Source organism: Adelges cooleyi, unplaced genomic scaffold (genome assembly GCF_023614345.1).
Source record: "Adelges cooleyi isolate 19-005CV unplaced genomic scaffold, UGA_ACOO_1.1 ACOO_flye_CR_arks_rails_tigmint_CR_PRNA_376, whole genome shotgun sequence".
NCBI classification, from domain to species: domain Eukaryota; kingdom Metazoa; phylum Arthropoda; class Insecta; order Hemiptera; family Adelgidae; genus Adelges; species Adelges cooleyi.
The window spans coordinates 4,257,268-4,285,225 of NW_026096053.1; the positions used below are offsets into that span (position 1 = coordinate 4,257,268).

The 27,958-nt window shown below is 30.6% G+C and overlaps 1 non-coding gene across 1 annotated transcript; it reads right to left on the reverse strand.

Moving 5' to 3' along the window:
• Positions 1-27,586: 27,586 nt before the first annotated feature.
• Positions 27,587-27,658, reverse strand: Trnaq-uug (transfer RNA glutamine (anticodon UUG)). The gene has a single exon. It is a non-coding gene; the product is annotated as a tRNA-Gln (tRNA).
• Positions 27,659-27,958: the final 300 nt, after the last annotated feature.

Below are 27,958 nucleotides of genomic sequence, written 5' to 3' on the forward strand. Positions count from 1 at the left end.
TCAGCAGTTTAATAATGTCATCGGGTGGGCCCAGATACAAAAATAAAAAAACCACTAAATTTTAAATTTTATATGTATAGGTACATATGGTTGTATAACATTTCAAAACGGTGACGATATGTTATAATTCTGTGAAAAATTTGTAATATTTTTTTTTTTTTTTAGTGTCCAGTCTGCTCACGTTTGTGGTCGCCATATAGGGAAAATATTTTCGCCTAGTCATCGTGTTTTGTCGTATATTACAATATCGTTATCGCGGGTTGTCTCTGTAGAGGCCAACATATTTCTCATTCTCTAACGCATCATAATAATAAATAAGTATAATATGTATAAACATTATTATAATGATATGTGCAGGGGTCACGTCACGTGGCTGTCGAGTCAAGGCCTAAATACCTTAGGACCTAACGCATCGGTATAGTGTACCTATACATAAGTGGTTAGAGAGCGACCGGGTTAAACAATAATTATTCAGGCGAGATGAAGAAGTATAGGGGAAAAAAACAACAACTTACAATAATATATTATAATCTCCGAAGGGGGGAGGAGGTACTTATATCGTATATGGGACCGGGCGAAGGAATAAATATATTATGATAATGCAAAAAAAAAAAAGCGAGAGAAAAAGGCAAATAAAAGAAGAGTTAAAAAAACAAAGCTGAACCTATAAATCGTTGTGTTTGCGGTTTAGGGACTGTACGCGTTAACCCTGCGGCCATTGAGTAAAATGGCATCGTATGAAAGAAGACAATATCACTATAATATTATGTGCTTTGTATTTCTGATTTTTTTATTTTATGACCGCGACCCCTTGATTGTATCGGCGTTGTATAAAAAAATTAATTATTATTTCTGTGGTACCGCCATGCACTGCACAACTGCAGCACAACAACACACTACCTATATGTTATAATATATGCGAGCACGGTTTAATCCTTTCGGGTTATAAATAGTTATAATCTTATATAATAATATTAATGTATGTGTTTTATAATATATGCATTTTTATAAGTACTGTGGACACAGTCTGAATACAAAGTTTTAATTTATACAAAACAGTATGAAATTCAATTAGTGAAGCTTCGCGTTGAAATTTGAACGGTTCCGTTGGGGACGCTCATAAAAAGAACGCCTAGGCCATAATATTTATACTAAGATAGTTTTCAATTTGAAACGGACTTTACTGATTATAAAAAAGAGCCCGTAGGTATTTAAAAGTAACTATGTTAACAATGTTGCAAAGGCCGAACCCTTGGGCCCTTGGAACCTCCTTCCTTCAACAGGTATATGGAAACCGTGTCTAAAAAACTTATACTATTTAATGCCTTAGTACTAACAAGGTAGAGGATAAAAGTGATGAAATTTAAAAGGGTCACAACTGAAACATCTTATAGGAGAGTAAAGTTATAATATTTTCTGAAGAAAAAGGTTTGAACGATTAATACTATTGGATCAAAAACTTATGTTCGGAAAAAAGTTACTTGTAACGATGCAAAATTACATAGGTTGGATTGGTTCTCATCACTACAAAGATAAAGTCAAGTGACTTCACATTCCCTTCCAATAATCAAAATAAGATTTTTTTTATTTTAATTTAATCCGAGATGAAGTGTACAAAAACCTAAATTTAATGGACCGCAGTATTAAAATAGATAAGTTGATTATTAATTGTTATAAAGGTGGCAAATTATAATTTTTGTGTCAACGTTATTTTTGTAGTGAGTATTTTGCTATTGGCCACCAGCGAGGGTGGACTGGGCTTGAGGGCAGGTCAATAAAAGTCTGCAGGACCATCGTATCTTACAATATTCCAAAATTGTTCCCCAAAGAAAAATATTAACGGTTTAACTGTAATATAAACCGTATTTGTAATGCCAACGTTTGAATGGTCAGACACAGAAACGGGCATTACATGGGTAGGTAATAAATGTAATTATTATTATCTGTTTGCACAAAGAGTTTGTTGAACCGAATGAACGCCGCCAATTTTGTCGATACATAATATAGATAAACTATAACATAAAACTTGGACATGTATGCAATACTCATATAAATTATTTTTATTTTCATTGTTATTGTTATTTGTATTATTATCCAACGGCCATACTCGAATGGAGCATGCAAGAAATTGATACATAAAATTAGGCGTCTAGTTTCGAAGCCAGCCAATAAGGAATTTTTGAAAATCTTTACAAACAAATAATTTTTTCATGGGCGATTTTAAAACCAACCAAAATTTTCCCAACACAGTTTGAGTTAGTTATAATCTTTATTTGATATTCAATAATAGTTTGTAATACATCGTGGCTACTTAAAAATAAAATAAAAATACGTTTTTAAAATGTCTTTTAGCTTGTTTTCAAACTAGACGCTCCAAATGGTAAATCATAAAGACATCTATTGCCCCAGAGGCTAGATTTAGATACAAGCGAGACAGCTTGGTCTTTTAATATTTATATTATGTACACAATACACATGCACAAATACATGAAAATCTCAACAAAAGCAATTTGTTTGGGTTAAAATGAAGGTAAGTCGATAATGTTAGTGTAAAATTAAAATACAATAATAAATTGTACAGGTTAGATGAATAAAAAAAAAAGTCATCTTTTGAAACAATAGCTTTAAAAATTGGATATAAAATGGAAAACAAATAGTAATCAAATTAAGTCATAGTTTAATTTATTCAAGTTTCTTTTTTTAATTAACGATGCAACTCAGAAAAAACAATTAGTACTGTATTGATTATAATCCATAAAATACAAATAGGCCCTAAAACATAGTTTTACGTGAAGTAGCTCCAGTAGCTCACTTATAAAACAACTATTGTTTTCTCTTGATTAGAAAGATCTAGGAAAAGTCATTATCGTGAACCGACACAATATTTCAAAATTTGTTTTTGTAATTGTTTGTGTGTACAAATTTGTTTTCTACTTATATTTAACGTTTAGCTTCCAATTTATAATTTAAATATTTTTTTTTGTAAACCAAATTAAAAAAAAAATTTTAATTTACAAGACCTCATGTCGCGTACGGCCAGATTGAAACGGGATATCTCAAAAATATATTATTACATTAATTGTAGTTTTCATGTTTTTTGTTTTCTTGTTAGAATACACACACACACCTGGGCACATATGTCATTTAAGCCCACGGTATCCTATAGAGAACATAAAATATGTCCGTTCGACTTACCTATATGCATATCTGATCGTAAAAACAATAATTAACTTTTAAAAAAATGTCAAAAAAAAACTGCGGTCGATCTGATATCCAGCTCTACGGGTTACACACATGCAATGTAGCAGATGAAACAGCGGTTAGGTTTATTCTTATATTTGGGTTTTTATTTATTATTATCCTTTCCCTAATCTCCCCTACCATGTTTATCTTTACACGAGCACCTACCGAGCTTGGAATATACACCTAAATAGTCCAACCGTACCATCTGTAACACGAGACACATTTTCATTATACAAATATAATATTGTATATATGGCGTTTACAAGACTTTCCTCATAAACCTATCGATTTTATACTCATTTGTATATAAGTATATATATTTTATATACAAGTTATATAATACAATTATAATACAGACGTCTGTCTTGTCAGATATAAATTATTACACACAACTTTGACCGTGACATTATAAAAATTTGTAGAAAACTCTCTCAGCTCTTATTCTATAATATATGGCAGCTATCTGTTCAGCTGTCCAAACAGAACAATAGCTAATATATCCGAAAACGGTTAATACGCTGTATTCGTTATATAATACAACGTGTTAGCTTGAAACATGTTGCATGTATTCTGTACTTAAGATAGTGGATATTTTACTAAGAAGCCGACAACCGGGTATTATTGTTTTAAGCCATAAAAATATGACTATTGGGCAGACACTATAATATAGAATATAGATATTTTACAATTATTTTTACCTGACCTGTTGTGTAATACCCACCTATAATTATTGTATAATACTTACTTCGATTTGAAATTTTTTAATTATTTAAATTTTTGTGTTTTTATTGTCCTTACCTACTAAAAAAATCCTCACCGATTATATGCACACATTAATTATAATTACACTATCTGTCTATTCATAAATATTTCTGTATTTTCATTTTACTTAAAAGTTAAAAATTTACCAATAATAAATATACATTACTCAAACTTATTATTTGATAGATTATGTCAAATATAGCCTCTAGTTTGAGATTTGCCTCACACAGTATTATGACTTTCTTTTATACGCCGCACCCTGTATTAACAGTTAGGGCATACCTAGACCAAAACGGGCCTTGCGAATGCCATATATTAAAGAGTGATGTTTAGACAATAATCCGATCAGTGATCACATTATATGCAGGTGTGTACAAAGAATTAATTATTACTAATTTTTTTTAAATTAAGAAATTAAAAAATATTCGTAGTATTCTATTGTTATAGACAAACATAGACTGATAGTAAGGCGATTAACATGATTAATGAAGTAGTTAAGTGTAAAAAGAAATAATTCCCTAACAATTTATTAGTTATACTACTAGAACCGACTAACCTCAATAAAAGAGTTACATCGGCTATAATATATTCAATGCAAACGGCATTTACCCAATTAAAGTTAACTTTTATTTTTAATAAAATTGTAACAATTACTTTATAACATAAAGTTTAACACTTTACTCGCCCATTAGTTATTATGATAAACTTGTAATGTAAACAATGTATATGTTACTGTCAATAAAATTAATTACTATTAACGTTGTAGCTATAGTTATTGAACCCAGTATTAATACAAATTATACTCTAAACTTTTTTTAATTGTACTAAAATAATGCAGTACAAAAATTGATACATTTTATGGATTATTCAACAACATTATTATTATTATTACTATGCAATAAAATTTCAGTAATCATCATAGTACATAATAAGCGTATGTGGTTAAATCAGCAGCCTGCAGCACAATCAGTGTCATTATTCATTTATTATACCTTTAAATAATTATCATTTTATCTTTCACTACCTTTTTTATCTAATTGAATTGTGCTTAGTTTGTAACGCTTACATGCCATGTAACATACGATAAAAAAAAAGAAGAAAAATAATAGCATAATAGCCGGTAGTTAAAAATTTAATTTTTTCTGATTTTATTTTAGAAATTGTACAATCTGTAAATTGTTTTTTTCTACAAAAAGTACAAGTAACGAGTGTTTATAAGGCAATGTAAAATAATAATTAAAGAAATTAAGTAAGATTACAAAATTACACTCGTTATGAATTTGCGAACGTGGTTTAAAACAATGTACTTATTCATTGTCGAATAAATACCAATTAGAATTATGAATTCTGTAATATCATGTGACGGAAAAAAAATCCATATGAATTAAAAGTTCTAGAGGATCACAACTTTTCCTATAATGTGGCCTTGGGTAAGTCATATGGATGCTTAGTAGTATGATATTTCATTTGATATAGCTCTAAATTGTATAACAAAAATAAAAAAACAATTTGAAATGTTCTGTATCTGGTTGTATCAGTGCAATTTTAAGTATAAATAGTTGCACAAAAATACTAACGAATCGCAATGAACTATTTGACTAAGTAGATGAAGGTTTTTAATTTGTTTGGACGTTAAAACTTTGCTTTGAAGTTCTATTGATAGCAATATTTTATTAATTACTCATCCGTATTATTTGTATTTACAAGCCTTGTTGAATTTCATCGGCTCTAGTACTACATTCTATGATTTATGGTAATATCACTGATTTAATAATTAAATGTGGTGGGATAGCAAAAATTGATGATATAAAATATAATATAAGTTATTCCTACCTATATGAATATTATTAATTCCTTAAGATACCAGCAAAACTGAACCGAAATTTGATTATAAGCTGATGATGATGATACATTTTGAGTGGATGGGTAAAAAGGCATAAAAAAAAAAATGAAAAAATGTACCTATTTATTAACTATAGGCCATCCCGCCTCGAGTTGTATTATTAAAGGTGCTAGCACGGCGAGAATTGGACAGATGCAACTAGCGCTATCTGTAGGTCGGAACATAAATCATCGTCTTATGATGTTGTCGGTGGATAGATGGCGTTGAACGTATGGTGGATAGGTAAGACGAATGTCTGTGTTTTATGACCGCGATGGCCGCTATCGTTACCAAGACAACCATTGCTGAACGTCGGAGCTGCAGAAGTCCCATTCCTATTCAATGGACCAATAGCCGACGGATGCTGGTATAGATCATTGTGAGACACCTCGGTGGGCGTGTGTATAGTGTTTCGAAACCTGTTTTTCAAATTGTTCCCGTTGGACACGTGCTATGTGTAGTAGGTATATACCGTATAGGCTATAGCCATACCCTGTATGTTGATCAGTAACTCGAGTTGAAACACTAAGAAAATATTTATTGAAAAAGTAACCTCAAAAATGAATACAATTTACTTAAATGTAGCAATCCATCAATGTGAAAATCAGCTCCCAATTGTCATACTTTTGCATTTATCAAAACTAAAAAAAAACCGATTTTTGAAACAGTTTAAGAAACGAGTATTTTTCTCATAGAGAAAGTATTCAGACAAAAAAAAAATCTAACTCGGAATGATTATCTATATTTTAGTATCCAATAATATTCTTATAGTTGAAATAAAAAGACAACTTTTGTTACTTTTTTTCGATTTCAGTTGGGATACGTAGGTAAGTATATTGTCAGCTAAGGTTAAATGAAAATAACAACAATAAGCACTTTCTGGTTTAGAGTACCTAGTTGTGGATTTTTATTTCATTTTATAGTTTATAAATAGGCGTAGGTACATCATCAAAACGACACATACGTTTTTAGGCACCAGCTATATATACCGTTAAGTTCATTCTGCTTGACTAATTTTCAAGATTTTATTCGCAGCAATTGAGTGTTTTTTATTTACTAAATAGTCTTTGACATTTGATATTTGAATTAATTCAGATAACTCAATTATTTATTTAATGACTACCTACAGAAAATAAGAAAGTAATGAACAATTAAAATAGTTAAAGTTAAAAGTCTAGGTCTTATTTTTTTAGTGTAAAAAATATGATTAATTTTTTTTCATGAAACTTTAGTTTCACTTTAAAAGTAAAAAATACGAGTATGATTAATAAAAGGGGATAATTAATAAAAATAAATAAACAAAAACAATCTTCTTACTAGAAATCGACTTAAAGTTGAAATTTTACTTAAAATAGATAAACTAGACTTATTATTTGATGTCATACAAGCTTATCATTTTTTAGTTTCATTAAAGACATAATTTTTTATAAAAGATTAATGTAGATAAATTTTGTATTATAGACATTTTTTTAGTTATAATTAACGTTATAAAGTATAATATCGGACTGAAAAGAAAATTATGTTGAAATAGGAGACGTTTTATGGCAGTAGTTTTCAATGAGCTTATTTAAAAAAATTTCGAAGGACACGATAATACATTGATTTGTGAATTATGATAAATACCTGTATCGATACAGACATTTTATTTTACATGGTAAATTTATTATTTGCATTTTAAATGTATTTTTTTTATCTATTTTTGTACAAACAAATGTGTTTCCACTATTGACAATAAACTCGTAAAAATACTTTAATTAAATGTAAAAGCTATTAGAATTCTTACAAGGCACTGTTGGTGGCCCAATTTTAAAGTTATTTTTAGTTAAGTCATTATTTTTATTTGAAAAATCGCAAACATTTTTAATAGATATTCAAAACGAAAATTGAAAATATACGACTATGATGCGGATCAAGTATTGAAAAATCCTTAGGTATCCGTTTTCACAACAATTGCCGGATTAAGTGTTTCAGAGTGCGCGAGCAAATCAAATTTATTTCTATTGTACAAGTATAATGTTCAGTTAATGCAGAGAGACGCCTTAATTAATTATACACAATAATAATACCTAGTAATAATAATAATTTGTTTTACTACAAAATTATCGAATCCGATAATTATCTATAATCGATAAGAATACTAATTGTTTCATAACTGTTCATGATTAACTTATGATAGCATTAGTATATTTCTGACAAAATATCACAAAATTCTAAACTCCTAAATAGTTTTACCACTTAGGGATTTGTATGACAAACGCATGAGAGTTGCGGTGTCGGCCATGACGGTTTCTACGACAACGGTAATGGATATACATGGACGGGCTGTGGACAATAAAAAAAAATATATACACCGTGTCTTCCATAGCACGTGTCATGCCAGAGTGCGAAATGGCGAATTGAAGTTATTTTTATGAAGTCAACGTCCTTTAGTCAAAATTAGGTGTTCTTCGTAAAAAACAAAAAAAATCTTCAACTTGTTTGTTTATTATATTAATTTGTCGTTAAAAACAGTAACAAACGACTGGATTCGATCAATGTTACTATGCGTTTTTTAATGCGTATAATAACTACATTTTTATGACATCATTAAAAACGATCCACAACAATTGCACGTTAATTAATAAGTATAAAATTTAATTATATCACAGCCGTGTGGCGGTACACGCAGTAAAACAGTTAATAATGATAAACATAAAATATAACAGTTTATTTAGATTCATAATGTCTGAACAATTAACGTCTATAAAAAAAATGATTATGTCACGGTTATTATAACACTAAATCATGATTCTACACGATATATTACTAACTACTAAAAAAAAAAATAATCATAATATTAAAAGTATTACATTATTTTTCTTATTTAAAAAAATCCTTATCAAAATAAAATAATTTTTCTGTAAAACGACTTTACTTTTAGAAACAAAACATAGTTAATTTAACCAATGGATTATTAAAGTGTTTTGTCGATTTCTCTAATAGTTCTCTTGGTTACAATGCGCTTAATTATTATAGGCACCTCATTGATATATTACTGTCAATTTTATTCAAACCAATAATTGTTTTACATTTTTAAATGCAAATCGTATAATAGATAAGATATAAGTAGAAAATTCCGAAATTTAATAGTGTTTGTTTTTATGATAAATATTGTTAACTTGAATTTTACTATTGACATATTGATATCTAAAGAAAATTACAGAGAATTAAAGAACCAGACAATTCAAACTCCATTTTTATCAAAGAAATTGTTTTTTCATGGAATAAAAAATGTTCATTATTACATTAAATTATTACATTTTGTTGCAGCAACATTTAAATCAGGCTATTACTGACATGGAAAATCATAAGTGCATAGGACTGAGGGCGTTTGCTCACATTAAAGAAAATTTTGCCTTTCTTCGCTCATTAAAAGTTTGACAATAGCAATGAATTTGGTAAATTTTTTTCCTAATTTCCAACATATGTGGTTAGAACGCATCAAAGTTTATTTACAAGTAATTTAACTTTACACGACTCGTGTGTTTATATATGTTTAAATAAAAAAAGTCTACTTTTATAGAAAACTAAACAGTTATTTGTTTTACTCATAATTTACACTATAATGTTGTTTACACAAAATCTACTTCCATTGACGTACAACCCAAAATTAAACTTAAAAAATAAAATTATATAATTTTATTTTTACTTTTATAAATAAGTTTTGATTACTGTGGGTCATTGGCCACACAATTAGGTAAATTACAATTGATACAGTAAGATAAGATTATTATAATAAATTACAAATGATTGATTTTTCATGTAATCCTAAAAATCAAGTAAAAATGTTGTACTTAATCACATTGCAAACTAATGTGATTTAGTTTGATTTTTAGTGAATTTGTATTCTGTTTTATTTTTATATCAGGAGAGTAATAATAGTAGGTATTCGGACTTTGATTCAAGGTATTATAGTCGAATGTCGACGATGCTTTAAGCAATGTACTAATACATAGGTGAAGTAGATGGATTTTTGTATACCTAATAGTTTACATTAGGTATATTGTAGGTATAGTCAGATATTGTGAGTTAGATTATTTCTTTTATTCCATTTCTTTTTTTTTGCTAAACTAAGAGTTATAAAACGTTACATAGTTTTCTTGGACTTTTAAATTTATTACAATATTGTAATTCAGAGTTTATATTCCCAACATTTCCATATTTTATGAAGTCTTTACTAGAGGATGCACTATTTATTCTTGTTAAAAGATGCGACCAACACGAAGACTAACAACTCAATAACAAATTAGCATTCAGATTTGCAGAAAATATAATTTAGCACGCACAGAGTACTGTAGTGTATAATGAATTCATGTCTTTGAAGTTTTATACCTAATTTTAAAAAAATGATTACAATGCGTACAAACTTGATTAATTTATTACAGTGGTTCAAAGTCAAACTTAGTTATACATTTTTTTCAGAACTAATTTATATGGAGTTGAAGTCCCCAAAAATCATAAGGTATACGAGTGCTGGTTGACTTGTAGAACTACAATATACTGCATTTAAAAAAATACCGAATAAAGTTTGTAACTCCAATAGACACTGCTATAAATTATTTAAGTGTTTTCCATAAAAACAAAACACTATAAGACACGTAATACCCATTAGTTAAATCGCATATTTCAAAAACTCCCTTAACGCCAAAAATACAAAATCTACTATTTTGCGTTTGATGATTAGTTTGGAGATAGAACATCAGAAACCTCATAGATGAGACTAGTTAGTAGACTTGAGGGGTTCCTTAAAAATAAACGATTCATTTATATTTTACCTATAAATATGATTATATATAAGAAATCTTCTTGTAATAATTATTATAACATAAAACATGTGTGTAGACAATGTTCCCAATATCATTAGATTATACTGTTTTAAAACAGTATTACTAAATTTTGCCCAACTAAATTTGTAATTAATATAGGGCCACAATACATTTCTAGTTGGAGTGACTAAATTAATAGTTGGCCCGACTTAAACATTTAGTTGGCCGAACTTAACGTATATTGTCGATGTAACTATTAAACTAATAACATTGTAATTAGACATTGCAGGTATAACATTGTACTGTGTACCGGGTGTATAACTCGGAACGCGTGTACCAATAAACAGCGGAACGATATGGGCAATTAAACAATTATCATGTTTGCAAAAAGGTAACCATAAAATGATATGGTAAACACTCGCTACAATAACCGGAGCTCACGCGTTTCCCGAATTTCCGGGATCGTGTAAACGAATAGGTTGTTCTTAGGATAATTACAAATCATTAGCACTTACCTTTGGGCCGACTGCAGTGCTGGTAGGCTTGCTTCGCGAAAGTCGTTGCACGCAAGTATATGGATTCCCGGCGGCGATTCGTATAGCTGGTCACCGACAATGATCTTTTCCGTTAACCGTTTGCCGTTGAAATGCTACTCGAGACGGTCCACCCAAGACATAAAGACTATGGCGACTAAACGACCGACGGCGGCGGTTGGTCGGTGTGATCAATCCCGGAGGAGAGATGTTTCCCTTCGCGGGACAACGCACACTTTTCCAGAGCGTCGGCGACGATCAGTCCTCCCCTTCGTTCCCCTCCGCCTCGCCCTATACATACTACACTCCCTCGCACAACCCCCGCCCACCGGGACCCCAAGGAAGACGGTCCAGTAACGTCGTTGGATTTTTATGACCATACAAACACACACGCGGCAAGCCTTTTATCTCTATCTCTTTCTGTGTCTCTCTATCTCTATCTCTCCCTGTCTCTCCCTTTTCCTCGTCCCTCCGACTCTCGATGGTCCTAACGGCGTATCAACACCGCGTGCCCGACTCGACCTCAAATTGGACTGGGAAAACGTATACGGTTGTGTATAGATTACTTAATGTCTGACTTAATGTTGTAATATAATATATTATATTTGAAAGAGATTTATACGGGGAGAAAATCGTCGGTTGTATACACGTGGAAAAATATATTTTTTTGCTTTTTATGTGACATAAAAAAAACGGTCTCCCGGTCCTGTGGATAATTTATTACACTTGATGTAGTTATTGGGCACTGCTATATTGTGGGCCATGGTCGATTTGGAAGATTTCGATATCGATATAGAGATGCGTTGAATATGTTAAGAGAAAAAATATTTGTACCTATATCCATACACTAGGCACGATTACGCTATAAAACTGTATTTAAAGCCGTAAAGAAAAAAAAAATTTTCAACCAAACAAAAATATGCAAAACGACTATCCGCACAAATGTATGATAAACGTATGTAAGATCAATAATTGGGGAATATTTCATATATTAGGTATATTGAAATGTTTTTAGAAATTAAAAAAAAATCTTTCCCCTCGCTAACACAACTAGCAAGCTATTAATTACTTAGTTAATAAGAAGTATTGCGTAGGACTTCCAACAACACAATATTTTATCTGTGAACTTGATTTGACAAAAACGCGAAATTATGTTTATTATATTTTATAACATATTTAACAGGCATCAATCGATAAGTTATCGATAGAAATACTGTCCAGTGTAGTCTATTTTATACAATGTAATAGTGTGACAAGCAAGATAAATATAATAAACGGTCTATCATAAGTCACCTCAATACAAAGTACAGTTGCAACATGTTCGTCGACCAATGAACATTGACATCAACATTAATAACAACTTACAACTAAATAATTCGTCTAACAGCAAAAGGCCCATATCAATCGTGATGGAAATATTATCATATGACATATTAAGAGTTACAACGATTTGATGGGCTAGTGTCTTAAGTCTTTTGATATTAGTATGGGGAAAATCCATTGCTCCAGACAAGTTCAGAGAGCACAGCGCTAAAGAGACTTTGATAGTTTCTGCCATTTGAACCCATGGACCAGCCGACGATTATAAAACCATTAATTTCTATTCACTTCAAATTTGTGACTGCATAAGCCAAAGGCCTGATCGTAAAATTAATAACTAGTACAAACAAACGATTCATGAATCATAAACATAAAACCAACGTTCACCCTTTGAAGTCATTCAATTACAATAACAAGTCAAATTATTATTTTTACATATTAGCACATAGCAATTGTTTCCTTTTTTACTACGGCTGGCACTATGATGGAATTAAGTTAATAAAAATAAAATAACTTTTTTTTTTAATAATAATGGCTTTATTTTGTAACAATATTTACAAAAAAAATTTGCAATAATAATTATGAACAACGACTAACGCGATTATTATTTTTTAAACTTGAATATAAGTTTAACAATTTACATAAGATGATTTATCCTTAATAAATGAACTAATACGAATTTATAAAATATTATTAATAAATAAAATAAAAACGAAACATTTTTTTTTAGGTGTATTCAAATAACAATTTTCTCGCGCTATTTATAAAACCTTGAAAACGTGATTATTACGCTACCACATATTTTTTACACTTCATTAAAAGAACATAATATCATAAAATATAAAGTAGTCATTAGTCAAACTGAAATGTTTACTACAGTCTAAGAAACTATTATAATATTTTATTCTGCTGAGAAAAAGAATAACAATAGCGCGTTTCAAATCGATCGCTAAGTAGTTTATTTTTTTAAATAGTCGTTAATACTGTAATAATACCTGCATGTACAACAAATTATCATAGTGGTGTTGGGTCCAAATAAATATTTGGACTTGGCCACGACCGGAGAGTTACCGGAAGATAACACCACCGTGGGGGTTGTAAATCCATAAAATCGACCATAATAAAAACACGGCCGGCCTTTGGCACATACCTTGCAGCCACATACCACGTAACGATAATAAGGTTTCCTTATTGCCGGATAACCCTTCCTTATTAGGTGTTTAAATGCCGCTGTCGCAGCAGGTCACCCTAAACACTTTCACTGTATAAGTTGTTATTCGTTTGTGTGCGATTAAACTGACTGTGGTGGTTTATTATTTTTTTTGCTCTACCCCGTTAACGCTATTTTTTCCTCTAACTCGAATCAAACCGTACAAAATCTGGACGATAATAATATGGTATTTGATGTTATTTTTTGTTCGAACATCGTCGATACCATCATGTGGATTACTGTTTTGGTCCGTATCAAATTTGGTTTTATAATCAGAACGAATTCGAAACGAAAACATTTGTAATTTTGTAAACATCCAAACCGGTCGAATTGTTAACCGACATTTTTATAAATAACAATATTATATGCTTGTGGACCAAATTCTTCTTTCTTTCTATTATGAGGAACGCATTATATATAAAAACATGCAGGTATTGCAGATATCTATAGGTGGATTAGGCCTGGGGGCAGATGTGCAAATTACCACCGGGGCACCTCAGTTTTAAGTTCTGATAACTGGTATTATATATTGCGAGCCACTTTTTTAATACTAATAAAAAGACTTGTATTTTAATTTTGAGGCGAGCCTCAAAATATTTGTGCTAGTCAAATTCAATTTAATATTATATTATATTAATTTTACATTTCAATAAAGAAGATGGTTAGGAAGTTAGTAAAGCAATTATGGAACAAGAAAGAAAAAAGAAACAAATCAAGAACAACATGAATAAATCCGATAATGATCAGACTAATTTATTAATTTATTAACTATTTTACAAGTTCCTCAGTGAATTCTAATTCTAAAGAAAAAACAAATTTTCAAACAATGACAAGTTATTTGGTATTTACTTGTATTTAAATTAGATAATTTATAGGCAATATTAACTAGAAAATGTAATATAAAATACAATACATCTTACAATATGTATGTTTGTACTAATTTGTTTTCAATATTTGTTTAAAGTTGTATTGTTTTTATAAAACAACCAATGAATCTACGCAAACAGTATATAACTCACTTATGTGGTTAGGTTACAATAATATCAAGCTGGGTGCGTGTACAACAGCCGGTGCGCAATAATTGTATGAATTGTATACTTGCTAAAGTTAGGTTAGGTTGGTACAAAACGTATAACTTCATCGAAAGCATAATATTATCATTATTGTACAGTTTAGGCTCTCCAACGATTCTCCTTCAACCGCGAACTCTTTGGCGGAGAAAACACAATGTCCGTCGCTCAAGTCGGCAGCGCTTCTTATTGTGGTTTATGCGGGTCATCGAGACGACTATCGTAGGTAGGTACATATACCTCTCGTGTGTTATTTATTTATAACCTGTGCGGGCATATATTACAAGTTTACGATGGCTATAAGTGCGCCATTTAATGTTAGAATGAGATGGGGGGGAACCATGTAGAAACAATTTAAACAGTATAAATTGTACGGTTTTAGATACATGATGACTATATGTACCTACTTGAAAAAATGTTGAAATACGTTTTCAACAAAATTATATTTGTTATAACAAAAAAATAAAATAATCATTTAAATAATGAATAATTAAACAAATAAAATTAGAAACGGAAATCGTATAATAAAACTTGTGCATATCATTAATACAACCTTTGTTTCAGATATTATGTGAAACTTATTTTATAGACATTAAATCGTCATATTTTACTTTTTGAGTTCTTAAAATGTGATAATAAAATATTGTCACGCGTGTAGTAACTGTTTAAGATAAAAATAATAGTATATAACAGTTGGGAAATTTATATCCTATTTTCTAAAAAAATATTTGCAAAAAAAGAAAAATCTACAAAAGAATTATTGTTGTTTTCAGAGACTATCATTATGTCGTTACGTTATAATGATTACACTATAAATATATATATATAGGTTATACACAGAACAAAATACATAGTTGGTCCAATTAAAATTGTGGTTAACATAGGGACACGATGGATTTCTAGTTGGAATAGGTAATCAAATAAATAGTTGGGACAACTAAATTTTTAATTAATGCAACTATACACTTAGTTCGGCTAGTTAAATGTTTAGTTTGGTCAACTATTTATTTAGTTATTCCAACTAAAAAAGTGTTGTGTCCCAGGTCCCTATATTAACTATAATTTTAGTTGGACGAACTATATGTATTTCTTTCCGTGTACAGTCCTTATATTAACCATAATTATCGATGATTAAACTGTACACTTTTTCCCCGTGTATATGGACAAGAGAATAAGAATAAAGTTTGAGAACTCGACCCAGTTTATTTCCGCACGTCGTAGTTAGTCAATGAGTTAACCATTATAGTTGGACCAACTAAGTATTTTTCCTGTGTATATTTAAAAATATTCATATAATAGAGATTTCAACAAAAATGACAATAAGTAAAAATCAATAAGTGACAATATTGAATTTTATAAAAATGATTTGTAACAATGTTTTCAGTTTTTTTTCGGACGATGGGGTGTTCCTTAATAAAAATGAGTATTAAATAGATACACCTATTTACTTTTCGAAATTATTTTTATTCAATCCATCCCCTCTCCTCCCGAAAAAATAAACGTTTTCAATACCCTGGACGGTTAAAAAAAAACCTCGACTGTGGGGGTATTCCCGTTTAATGATAACAGTATAATATACAATATATTACATTATTATATACGCTTTGGCCCGTCCATTATTCTAAAACGGTTGCCTCCCCATCGCGGGCGGGATTTCCATTGGACGCGGCTCTGCATGCGTAATACGAATAAAAGCTGTCTCGGGGTTCGGATGATATACGACCATTCGGCGGCGAGCTGTCACTTGGATACACGAGAATTACAACCGGCCATGTAAGACGTCCAAAGACGGAGAAATAAATATTATATATAAAACGAAAAGACATTCTCTGTACAGTTGATTTTTTTCGTCCCGTCGACCATAATAATATGTATATAACAACACAATGCCGAGCAGGACGAGCGCGCCGCCGACACGCATACAATTTATATATATATAGTGTATACTTATAATATATATATATATATAAGGATAATAAGTAAGTATAATATAAGAGATCGTTATAGGCTTGTCTCGGGCCCGTGGCCGCCGCATAAATCTCTCTCTAGGTTTTTTTTAATAATAATAAAAACGACAGACGCTCGCTCTTGGGAAACACTGCGATGGAGGGTCTTGTGCGGGGGAGGAGATAATGAAAAAAAAACCATTGCCAGCAAAATGTCCGTCGCCGCCACTATATTATTTTATACACGGACGGATTGTGGCAGAGCTGGACTGTATTAAATATCATATATATTTATATACTTATAGATATAGCCGAACGTTTAAATATAATATAATAATCATACATAACAAGTGTAACGTATATATATATATATATATATATATAGAGCACCCAAGACGCAGAGAATAAAATAACATCACATTAGTATATTGTATTCTTACCGAACGATCCAAAACCGTAACTCCTTACACTGAAGAAAATACACATAGTTGGACTAACTAAAAAATTATGGTTAATAGAATCGTTTATTAATAAAACGTGAAAATTCAAAATTTTGTTGAAAATTACTTTTTTTTAATAAATATGTTCTGTGAGTCATGTCTAAAAAAAATATTTATTCCTACGGTATCTGTTAGTTATATTTTTCATTTTTGTAATATATAAAAATAATGTGGTCTCATAACTAACAGTATTATGAAATTATTTTACATAAAATATTTAGGTGTCCAATTATGAGACCGGATGATAAATTATTGGATTGACTTTTAGACTTACTCTTATATTAGTAATAGAGATAGCAAGTTAAAATTTAACTTTAAATGATTTAACTAATCTACCACAAAAATATTCATCCTTATTTAAAATTCATCCTTATCTTAAAAACATATGTTCTAAACGAATGGCAAGTATATGATATTATAGTAATTTTATAAAAAATAAGATTAAAAAATACTTCAGTCTACTGGAATAATGTTAATTTTTAAAAATAACTTTGATAGTTATAACAGCTTGATACTTTTAAAACTATATTCATTTTAATCACTATTCAAAATTATATTACATTATGCTAGTATAAAAATATCATTTGTATAGATAAAAAGTAATATTAGTATCCGTTGCTATATAAATACAGGCGTTGTTTAAGTAGTCAATTATTATTTTTGTCATTTCTTGTTTTTTGAAAATAATTATAAATCGTCTGTAATTATTATTTTTTGTGATTTTTCTATTGATCAATTCAATCAAAAATGTCGAACAGTGTAAGTACATTTTACCACCTTAAATTTGAAGACCAACTCATACAAGTTTCGCCAGAAGATCCAGGCAGTGCATTATTAAACATCACAGAAAAGGTCATCAACTACTATATGAGAGACGGGTGTTTCCAGGTTAGTATCTTGATGATATATAGTGTACTACCTATTTTAATGCGTCCATCGGCCAAACGTATTGGCTAATCGGAAATCATATTTTGCTAACAGCACCGTCTAATGAAGTTATGGGCTATTATAGATTAATTTCATATTGTTAACTAATTTCTATCAGTAATACAATATATAATAAGTTTGTTGTTGCAGAGATGCGCTCAGGTGTTAGTAGAAAACAATACGTTTCGGCAAAAATTTGGAGATGACGCATTTGTTATCGTCATCGTTATGATTGCATTTATTCGTGGCAAGTACACCCGTACACAAGTTGGTACATTGTTAGGTGAACTGGTCCAGGCCAAAGTTCTGGATAAATCAACTGTAGTCAAAGGGTATTATGACGTTTGAACACTTAATGTGTTAGTATAATCGCAAATTTATTGTTACACATAAATTTTTATAGGGTTTATAAAACGTTAAGGAACGTAAAAGCCGAAAAAATATTCCCGAATGCGGTCGAATTTGTCGAAGAGATAAAGTCTGCATTTAAAGCCGTTGGTCAAGTTCGTCAAGTTTGTCAAGTTCGTCAAGTTCGTCATGCTCGTCATGTTCGTTTTGCAAAACGTAATGAAGTGTATTATTACGATGTTTACCATTAACAATAGTTGCGCAACCAAGATTTTTTCAAGGGGGTTGTCCGCCAGTAGCGTGTACAGTAATTCCCCCAATTAGTGAGTTAACTCTTTTATGACGTCATCTATGTCAACTTTAATTTCACGGTGAATATTCAATGCTGCTAATCCATTTAGTCTAGTGTCTACTATTGAGTTTCTGAGATATTTTCCGATTCTTTTAAAAGTTGAAAATTACCACTCCGCTTCGCAAGAGGTCACGGGGGTAACGTTAAAAGAATTGTCAGCAGTTTATAAACGTTGGGATACAGATCATTATTGCAATTAGTGATTACTTCAATGGCAGTAACCATTGAAACATGCAGATTATTATTGTATTATTGTTGTGTATATTATGTGTACTTATTTATAATATTTGTAAATGAAATAGAATATATTATATGCATTTGTACTTGTATTTTTTTCTTTTTCTGAAATCATCAATTTTTAATAAACAAACCAACAAAATGATAATCTTAAATATTTAAAATAAACCTTGTCCCTCGCACAGCGAGTTTGAATGCCAAAATCCTGGTGGTGTAATATCTTCTTAATGTCTAGTAAAAAACATATTTTCTTAAAGGGTAATTTTTTAAAGTCAAAGAGTGACATACACCACTCTTCAGAAAAAATGTGCCGTTTAAAAGGAAAACAATAAGTGTGAATTGTGTTATTGAGAGACGCACGTGCACTTCCACTAAGTCCGTGGCAGGTACAAATTTTAAAAATTGTTCTTTTACTATTTTATCGCCAAGAAGGACATCCCCAAGACGGCAGTGACAACTCCTTTGGGCCTCTTTAAATCCTCAGTAATGTGTTTTGGATAGCGGAATGCGGCACAAACATTACCACACGCTGGAATGTTTGTGCCGAAATTGTCACTGCCGTCTTGGGGATGTCCTCCTTGGCGATGGGTGTTTGGTGGTATGCTTTTACCAAGTCCAACTTAGTAAAGCATGTGTGCCGGTCAGGTATGTGGTGAAGTCATATAGGGTGTGGTAATGGATAGCGATCAGCTCGCGTGACTGCATTCAGTAGGCGATAATCTCTACATGGCCGACAAGAGCTATCTTTTTTGGCCACAAGTAATAACGGGCTGGACCAGGGGCGCTGGACGACGGGCGGCAAATGCACCTTTTCGAAAAAACAATTTTTCATTGAGGTATACATTTAATATTTCTATTAAACATTTAACAATAATATAAATCTGCATGTTCAGTTAGATTTTATTACTGTATACATCGAGTATGGTCGAGGTCTTAAAGTATAACACTATTGTTAAAGCTGCTAGACCGTGGTTGTAGACCGATGGACATTATGGCTTTATCACTAAATGTAGTTAGTTAGAAACGGAAGCGAAAAATTGAACTCGTGAGTATAATAGATATTTTATTGTATTATGTGAATATTGAAAATGTACAATGTGAAATATAATATTGTAGTTGCCTAATTTAAAAATCAACGAAAATACATTTTAACAAACTTCAATAATCTCATGTCAGTGTGGCCAAAAAATGAAAAACAATCCTTCTGTTTTACAGTGTGGTCAAAGAAATTTGATCAAACATCTGTAATGTTATAACCACCAACCATTGTCGATCAACTACTTATTATCAGTATTTCTCATCAGTTTACGTTATTATTGTAAATAGCGTGTACAATATTTTCGGCATTGTAATTTGGCTCTACTGCATTAAGTTAAAACCAATCAAAAATCGTTATTTAACAATCTATGTTTTTAATATGAAGTGCACTGTCTGGTTTTATTTAATCTGTGCTATAGCCATGTCGTTTTACCACCGATTACTTGCAGTGGTTATTTCGCTTAAGTATGAGTGTTAAATTATATAATGTCACACTCTTTGTTTAATGGTTTTAACCATTTTCAGAAAAAAAAAGAGTGAAGGATACTTGCTATTCTGTGCATTTAATAAAACAATATTGTTGTCAATAACTATGTCACATGGCACCTGTATTTTATTGGCGATTAACGTGCGGCTAATAGTCATCGTTACACGTTTTTATTATGTTATCAAAAATTTGATGGATTCGCTTTTACAACGCGCATATAATGTAAAACGTGTGACTTTTATTATTATATATTAGTATATTTTATAGATATACATACATATTATAACCATACCACACACCGTTAATGGTCACGAGTGTGTTTTATTTAATTATTATTAGCTATACATAATGCATGTTATGTTTGAAATGAACTGCATTTAAGAAAAGGGCGATCACTGTAAATAGGCACACTATAGCATAACGCGTGAAACACAGCTCTCAATTTTTTTATGAACACTTAGACCAATGTTTTATGCGCGAGTCGTACCTTATAGCATAGACGTTTAAATACATATTAAACGCAATACCGTAAACAATGAATAAAAAAACTACACAGATTCAGTAGCCCTTAAAATATATTCGATACAAGTATGTACTGTGTATACATTTAATATATTATCTAAATCACATTCTCCTGTAATTTTTTTTTTTGTCAATAACTATTATTTATTATCTTTTTTTACTTACGTCTTCAATCGTTTGATTGGTTTGCTGCAGATCCGTTATTATTATTTATTAATATAATATAATTCAAACAGAATTCCAATAAATGTATCTATTTAATTGGTGAGAATATTGCTATTCATATTGTCGAAAAATTAATATTATAAGCCATGCAACCCTTTCGTAATTAAATAAATATAAAACCGATTTTGCTTAGAGTTGAACACAAATATATATATATACATATATATAAATTATTATAGTTTGAAAATTTGTCGGGTCTTAAAAAGTAAAAATGTGATAGGTTATATCTGTTCATAATATACATTAAATTAAAGCGAGTAATATTTGTTTATTATTTAAAACAATTTTTCACATTTCAGCTTATGATTAATAAATCAACGGTTTTTATTTTTATTCTTAAAATTCTCAGGGTAAGAGTTATGACAAACTTATAATGCTCGTTTCGTACCATGTTGTGTCCACACAAGTGTATTATGCACTTTTTTTTAATAAAAAAACTACAAAGAAAAGAACCTTTTTATTTTTTATGCATAGTCAAGAACAAATGTGGGTGCAGTCCACTCCGTTTAAAGTAATATTATCATGTTGTTTCTACAGGTTGTGGAAAACACAATTTGAGAATTTTGAACACAACTAAAAACTGTATAATGTACTTAATCAATTATTCGCAGAGCTTGTGCGTTAATATTACACGGTATATTTGCACAAAACACTGACATATAAATTGTGCAGCCATGATGTCACTATATATAATATACGAGGGGATTTTTCGTGGGAAATCCAATATAGCGGATAAAATGAGCTATATTTTATGGGCTCGACAGCGTGTGCGGTAACGCCTTGTTGGCTGTTGCTGCACAAAAAGAAGAAATTCCCTAAGTTTTTACGACTTTCCGAAGGATTAGAGGGTTTTCCTTGGCGTGGCTCATGTACGCACAGCACAGCTCCCCCGTGTATTATATTAACCGTATAAATACACATCTAAGAGAAGAAAAAAAATATATATATATAGGTATTGTTTTGGAATTCCTGCTCGGATGCACCACTAAAGTGATGTGGTTTTACGACCGACCATGGCCGTAACCGTTTTAACGTTGCAAACACCCGAGTTGTGAGGGGAGACGAATATTATACTAAAATATATCTATGTAGCTATATATTATATGTATTATATATTTTTTCTCCTTCTTTTCCAACGCAGGCTTATTGTAAAAACGCAATATCATATTATATATTTTATTCTAATGCACTACAGTACTATAATGTACAAGGTTTTGTGCGAGATGCCATAGTATTTACTCGCTGAAAATAAACATAAAAGATGCGCAGAGTATAATATTTATCTGTCTTACTTGGTACAACTCAGATTGGAGAAACTCCACACACACACAATGTACAATGTACGTCATTAAAATTTAAATAGATATACCATTACGGTATTTATTTATGAAATAATATCAGAAAAAACATTATTGAACTAGCTCGAATACAGTAAACTTCAACACAATAATTTATTGGAAAATTATAGTAGTATTGTTGCCGATGAATGTAGACAAATTAATATACAGTTTTAACCTTTTGTAAACTGGAAAATGGAAATGTGTATTTCTTTTCCCTATTCTTTATGTATTAATATAATAGTCTTGAAACTTTACAAGTAACTTTTCTAACCTACCGACGTTAAAAAAAAAACTTTGGAAGATATGCGCTATTATTCTGCGCATACCGCTATTATGTCGATAACTGTCTGAGGTTGAAGCCGACTGAAGAAACCTATAAAACTAAAGAGTAAAGGTATACCGGGAATGTGCTAAACTAGGCGTGTGCGGTGTAATTTATCGCCAAGCCGAGGTGTATCTTATTAATAGCATAATGTTCAAGTTCGTGCCGGCAACGTAAACGGACTAAACAATAGTCGATATTTAAAATCAAATTATTAGTGCGTAAGATGGTTAAAGGTCTTACCTTTTGTGCCGTCACGACTGAGGTTGGTTGCGAAACGTCTTCGAGACAACCGATATGGCCGGCTTACTGATTTCTAAATCCGTTACATTCAATCTTAATATTCTATTTAGTAACATAAATGTCTGCATAATATTTATCTTTTGGAATATTATTATTAATTTATAAAATACATAAGACAATACCAAAAATATCGTCGAAATTAGTGTCTACGGAGAGTTAACTTTGGTCTGGTCAAGGTCTCAAATACACTTGTCAGAATGTAAAGGAAGTTTTTACACCTACTTAATCTCTGAAAGTTCTAGCTCGATTTGCAAGCCGTTCTTTCTTTACACCTATAAGCTAAGAATGGTCATTTGATTTTCAATAACGATAACTGCCAAAAACTAATAACCAAATACGTTCAAGTGAATTGATTAATATACGTCTTATGTTTTATTACCCGAAACTAAAGTTTATATATTTATATAATGTCATGAAAAACTTTTGCAGATATTATCTTTTGGTTAAAATATCAGTTTATCGTCGCAATAAATATACAGTACGAGCAAATACAATCTTACAACCGGATTGATTTTATTCCCCATATATTATAAGAATTATACAATACATAATATGTATATATTTTCTTATGTGTATCACCAGTGTATAAAACGTCACCTTGGTCGTTTAATAAATCCAAAACCACTTTCGTGGACGTCCAGCATTACGAGTTTGGTCGTTAAAAGTTTTATCGTCATTATAATATAAGAGTGTACGCATACATACATAAGTATAATATAATAATATGGCGAACCCCTCGCTGTGATGAGAGAGGGCTCGAAAATTTGTATTTGATTTCGGTGCCAAATATAGTGCGTAGGCGGTCATACATAATTCAAGAGATGCTATCGCACGCGGTCGGTCGCCATGGCCGCTTTCCTCTGGCGGGGTCTCCCTAGGGACAGTATACACAATTTAAGGAGAAAAAAATCCTATTTACTCTTACACTTGTGTGTGTGTGTGTTTTTATTACTTGGTCGCACACCGCTGTCACATCGGATCCATAAACCGAGCACCGCCGTTATACACGCGAAAACGCCATCTTGTAATTAAACTCGGTTAATGACACATTAACTTAACGTACGAGTCGAGTTTATTATATGTATCAAGTACGGTGCGAGGAAGATTCTCGGGTCGTTACTATGCTACGCTTTTGATATGATTATGTGCGCTGTGTACACAGACTTGGATGAGACGTAATAAACAACATGCCCTCCAACTCCTATATAACCACCAAACCACCCGAAAATAGCAGCGCTGTTTACAAGGGGCGCCGCCGAATAATGTATTTCAAATAATGTATTACTTGCAAGGCGTCGGCGAATCATGCTCAACATAGCGGTTGTAAGCATTGATAAATTGGTTTTAAACGTCAGATCTAGTACAAAATAATACTGCTATCAGATGAATACTATAAAAATCTACATACTATTGATAACAAAAATGTCAATTGCAATTTTTTCACAACATAATTATTACCTCAAACAAAGAAAATTTTAAAGTTAAAAACAGTCAGAAATTCAGATATTCCTAAAACCTTATCTTTCTGCCACTGTCCAACTAAATAATTGTTATAATTAATAAAATATTTAAAATCCCCTTCGCTAAATATAATTATTTATAACCACGAGTGTTGCTCAGATTTGTATAGACAAACATAATATGGTTTTGTGATATTTCCTACTTAGCTTTTGATTTCTCTTTCAGTTGATAATAAAAAAAAATACTCTTATGACACTTTTATAGTTTATCTAGAAAGTTGTAAATACATATTCCTTTAAACTTTTAAAGCTTTAAGGTTATTGGTTCTTCATTATACACCTAATATTCAAATATAAAAACTAGATTACTCATAATATTTATTAAGAGAGAAAGAACAACATCTATTAAAATATAAAGCGGACTGCCTGTCTACCAGGTTGCCCATAGTGACACAGTATACCATATCAGACATTCGTGTTATGAGTATAAATTAAAAACATATAAAATTACATAATAGTTATAGTGTAAAACATATAAGATAGTTTGATAAATACAAAAAATATAACAAAAAGTATGGAATATAAAGCTATTTGAGAAAAGTAAAAATTACATTTATTAGACATTACATCTTAAGTCAAATATCGAATACATTTAAAAATGGGGAAGATATTTTTTCTAAAAATTCTTTCTAAATTTCTTAATTAGTGTTTTCCTTTAAATCCACCAACCGCTCAGAGTAAAACACCATCTGCGTAATATGTATGTTCGTATAAAAAAAAATCAAAATCTTTTAATGGTCGCTATGGTTATTAGATAAAAAAATTAACTAGCAATAAATAATCGTATTTGCTGGAATAATAAAATAAGTACACAAGATTTACAACTTTCTGAATAATTGCCTGGACCAAACTCCTTAATAAATAGGAAGTATACTTCCAATTTAACACACTTATTAAATTATACTCATTACAAAATATGTTCAGAAAGTATTCTTTTTGGTTACAATTTCATTCTTACCTAATAATCCATGTGAAAAAAAATTCCACAGCCCTTCGGTGAAATAATATCGCCAATAAAACTTCTCAATGAGACTTCACGCGCACCAGCAGTTCAGTTTATACTCAAGGTGTGCGACGGCCACAGTATATACTATAAACGTTATAATATAATATATTATTATAGTCGTTACAAAGTAAGCAGAACGAAGTTTGATGGCTATATTTTACGAGGTTCGTTACTGAATCTGGAATACCTATATTCTAAATCTCTAAATGGAAAATACAGTATAAGACGTGTGTGAGAATAATGTAAGAGACGCGTCATAAACATAAAACGAAAAAAAAAAGGGCTAAGGGATTGAGACATTCGCCATTGATTTTCAAATGTATTTTCTGACTGCGTAAAAGCTACGAATTGTCGTTTAAGTATTGTAGATATAATATCATGCAAATCTCTAAACAACATAATAATAATAAAAAATATATATATATATATATATATTCAAAACTGTTCACCATTTGAGTTGTACTAGTAATTTAAAACTCGGTTAGAGAATTCATAGTTCAAAATATAATAAACTATGCATATATAGTGGCATATTACCATATTTTTTTTTATACATAGGAGTCATTAAATGTATTTTGAATCTATACCTCTACACTAGCATTTATTAAGGCGCATTGTATAGGCAATTTTTCGCTAAAACTTAACATTAAGCCACAATTTTTAAACATTCATATTACCATAAGAACGAAGAATCTATTTTGATAATTCATTTTTTTTTCAACTTTTAAAACACATATAGGATCTATTTTTGTACAAAAACATAAGTTTCTTATTTTTAACTTTTTTAAATTGAAATAATTAGTTAACGGAAAATAATTTTAAAGTTGTGCCACAGTCGATGCCTTGAAAATTAAATCGAAGAATTCTTAAGAACAGTATGTTTAAAGTAGAATGAGTTGTTTCCGACCAAAAATACGCAGGTGCAGAGGCCCCTTAAACAATATATAACTATGTTATTATCTTGTTTATGTGGAATTATGTGAATTCTTATTTTTTGCTTTAGATTGTTCATTCGTTTTATTATGGAGTAGTTTAAAGGAAATTAAATAGGTACTACTATAGACATCCATACAAATATTGGATTGATAATTGACAAAATATATTTTCAACCATATTATGGTTATGAACCCTAACACTTGCCTTTTCATTTTATGACATAAAATTACAAAAAAAAGATGGTCAATGTGAACAATAAACATTAACCGTAGTATCCGTTTTACTTGAGAGTTGAGTTAATGTAAAAAAAAATCGTTTAACTAAAAAAACACATAGGAATTTAAAATAGAAATAATTAATTTAGTTAGATTTCTTCGATTGGTAATTTTACCATTTTTAGGTCGTTAGTCACAAATGGAATCGATTCCATGATTTTTTGTAATTAACTAATAGCATTTACTTACAAAGCAAACGCTCTGACAAAGTCAACACTTTTACAAGCTATAATTTATCAACTCCAGTCTCCAATGTGAAATGATAACAAAATTTTAAATTATGATAGCAATATTAAAAAATCACAATTCTATAAAAATCACACACTGTACTGTTACAGCATGAGTATAACGCGAGTAAGTATAGAAAAACGGTTTCGAATAATTAACATAAGCAAAAAAACTAACCTCGACCATCAGGCACCAGCACAAACAAAGAAGTAATAAAAAAATGCTGAACAAAAAAATGCAAAAAGTTACAGGTCCCACCGAGATTTGAACTCGGATCGCTGGATTCAAAGTCCAGAGTGCTAACCATTACACCATGGGACCGGGATGATGAAATTGTGGAAAATGTGGTTATTTAAGTCCATTATCTTAAGTTATTTCTGTGAGCGTCTTGTTATAATAATAAAGTATTGAATTTAAATTTAAAATTAAAAATAAAAATGTTTACTCTAGTCTCTATAGTATTAAAAAGAATAGTATAAACAATTAGGCTAAAAATCTTAATTTCTAAACTACTCAATTTACTGTTCATGCAAATAATATGAATAAATACGGTTTGTGTGTGTAACATTTTAACGCTTAATTAATGTTTTGTCTATATTTTTACAATATTACACTAAATCG